This window comes from Perkinsus marinus (assembly GCF_000006405.1).
Source record: "Perkinsus marinus ATCC 50983 genomic scaffold scf_1104296969492, whole genome shotgun sequence".
Taxonomy (NCBI): Eukaryota; Perkinsozoa; order Perkinsida; family Perkinsidae; genus Perkinsus; species Perkinsus marinus.
In genome coordinates this window covers 1-2126 of record NW_003202821.1, presented here as the reverse complement: position 1 = coordinate 2126, position 2126 = coordinate 1, and the positions used below count along the sequence as shown (strand labels likewise).

General features: G+C 45.8%; 10 non-coding genes across 10 annotated transcripts; all 10 read left to right on the top strand.

Moving 5' to 3' along the window:
- The first annotated feature begins 12 nt into the window (after positions 1-12).
- Positions 13-85, top strand: Pmar_PMAR028877. The gene has a single exon. It is a non-coding gene; the product is annotated as a tRNA-Thr (tRNA).
- A 146-nt stretch (positions 86-231) lies between these two features.
- Positions 232-304, top strand: Pmar_PMAR028876. The gene has a single exon. It is a non-coding gene; the product is annotated as a tRNA-Thr (tRNA).
- A 146-nt stretch (positions 305-450) lies between these two features.
- On the top strand, positions 451-523 carry Pmar_PMAR028875. Its single transcript has one exon. It is a non-coding gene; the product is annotated as a tRNA-Thr (tRNA).
- A 146-nt stretch (positions 524-669) lies between these two features.
- On the top strand, positions 670-742 carry Pmar_PMAR028874. The gene has a single exon. It is a non-coding gene; the product is annotated as a tRNA-Thr (tRNA).
- Positions 743-888: 146 nt separating this feature from the next.
- On the top strand, positions 889-961 carry Pmar_PMAR028873. Its single transcript has one exon. It is a non-coding gene; the product is annotated as a tRNA-Thr (tRNA).
- A 146-nt stretch (positions 962-1107) lies between these two features.
- Positions 1108-1180, top strand: Pmar_PMAR028872. The gene has a single exon. It is a non-coding gene; the product is annotated as a tRNA-Thr (tRNA).
- Positions 1181-1326: 146 nt separating this feature from the next.
- On the top strand, positions 1327-1399 carry Pmar_PMAR028871. Its single transcript has one exon. It is a non-coding gene; the product is annotated as a tRNA-Thr (tRNA).
- A 146-nt stretch (positions 1400-1545) lies between these two features.
- On the top strand, positions 1546-1618 carry Pmar_PMAR028870. Its single transcript has one exon. It is a non-coding gene; the product is annotated as a tRNA-Thr (tRNA).
- Positions 1619-1764: 146 nt separating this feature from the next.
- On the top strand, positions 1765-1837 carry Pmar_PMAR028869. The gene has a single exon. It is a non-coding gene; the product is annotated as a tRNA-Thr (tRNA).
- Positions 1838-1983: 146 nt separating this feature from the next.
- Pmar_PMAR028868 lies at positions 1984-2056 on the top strand. Its single transcript has one exon. It is a non-coding gene; the product is annotated as a tRNA-Thr (tRNA).
- Positions 2057-2126: the final 70 nt, after the last annotated feature.

Genomic DNA, 2126 nt, shown 5'->3' with positions numbered 1-2126 from the left:
TTGCGAGACCGTGCCTTCTTAGCTTAGTTGGTAGAGCACCCGCTTAGTAAGCGCGAGGTCGTCGGTTCAACTCCGACAGAAAGCTTGCTCTGAGTCGGTTTGTCGGGAACCGACTGCATTCCGTAATTTTTCACTGAAATTTAGTACCAAATTGTTGCACAACTTGAATTGTGGTATGCGTTTCATTGTGAAATTCTATGGCATGGTTAGACTCCACACTCGAGGGAACGAGCCTTCTTAGCTTAGTTGGTAGAGCGCCCGCTGAGTAAGCGGGAGGTCGTCGGTTCAACTCCGGCAGAAGGCTAGCTCTGAGTCCGTTTGTCGGAAACCGACTGCATTTCGTAATTTTTCACTGAAATTTAGTACCAAATTGCTGCACCACTTGAATTGTGGTATGCGTTTCATTGTGGAATTCTATGGCATGGTTAGACTCCACACTCGAGGGAACGTGCTTTCTTAGCTTAGTTGGTAGAGCACCCGCTTAGTAAGCGGGAGGTTGTCGGTTCAACTCCGGCAGAAGGCTAGCTCTGAGTCCGTTTGTCGAAAACCGACTGAATTTCGTAATTTTTCACTGAAATTTAGTACCAAATTGTTGCACCACTTGAATTGTGGTATGCGTTTCATTGTGAAATTTCAAGACATGGTTAGACTTTACACTTGCGAGACCGTGCCTTCTTAGCTTAGTTGGTAGAGCACCCGCTTAGTAAGCGGGAGGTCGTCAGTTCAACTCCGACAGAAAGCTTGCTCTGAGTCGGTTTGTCGGGAACCGACTGCATTTCGTAATTTTTCACTGAAATTTAGTATCAAATTGTTGCACCACTTGAATTGTGGTATGCGTTTCATTGTGAAATTTCAAGACATGGTTAGACTTTACACTTGCGAGACCGTGCCTTCTTAGCTTAGTTGGTAGAGCACCCGCTTAGTAAGCGGGAGGTCGTCGGTTCAACTCCGGCAGAAGGCTTGCTTTGAGTTCGTTTGCCGGAAACCGACTGCATTTCGTAATTTTTCACTGAAATTTAGTACCAAATTGTTGCACCACTTGAATTGTGGTATGCGTTTCATTGTGAAATTCTATGGCATGGTTAGACTCCACACTCGAGGGAACGTGCCTTCTTAGCTTAGTTGGTAGAGCACCCGCTTAGTAAGCGGGAGGTCGTCGGTTCAACTCCGGCAGAAGGCTAGCTCTGAGTCCGTTTGTCGGAAACCGACTGCATTTCGTAATTTTTCACTGAAATTTAGTATCAAATTGTTGCACCACTTGAATTGTGGTATGCGTTTCATTGAGAAATTTCACGACATGGTTAGACTCCACACTCGAGGGAACGTGCCTTATTAGCTTAGTTGGTAGAGCACCCGCTTAGTAAGCGGGAGGTCGTCGGTTCAACTCCGGCAGAATGCTAGCTCTGAGTCCGTTTGTCGGAAACCGACTGCATTTCGTAATTTTTCACTGAAATTTAGTATCAAATTGTTGCACCACTTGAATTGTGGTATGCGTTTCATTGTGAAATTTCAAGACATGGTTAGACTTTACACTTGCGAGACCGTGCCTTCTTAGCTTAGTTGGTAGAGCACCCGCTTAGTAAACGGGAGGTCATCGGTTCAACTCCGGCAGAAGGCTTGCTTTGAGTTCGTTTGTCGGGAACCGACTGCATTCCGTAATTTTTCACTGAAATTTAGTACCAAATTGTTGCACAACTTGAATTGTGGTATGCGTTTCATTGTGAAATTCTATGGCATGGTTAGACTCCACACTCGAGGGAACGAGCCTTCTTAGCTTAGTTGGTAGAGCGCCCGCTGAGTAAGCGGGAGGTCGTCGGTTCAACTCCGGCAGAAGGCTAGCTCTGAGTCCGTTTGTCGGAAACCGACTGCATTTCGTAATTTTTCACTGAAATTTAGTACCAAATTGCTGCACCACTTGAATTGTGGTATGCGTTTCATTGTGGAATTCTATGGCATGGTTAGACTCCACACTCGAGGGAACGTGCTTTCTTAGCTTAGTTGGTAGAGCACCCGCTTAGTAAGCGGGAGGTTGTCGGTTCAACTCCGGCAGAAGGCTAGCTCTGAGTCCGTTTGTCGAAAACCGACTGAATTTCGTAATTTTTCACTGAAATTTAGTACCAAATGTG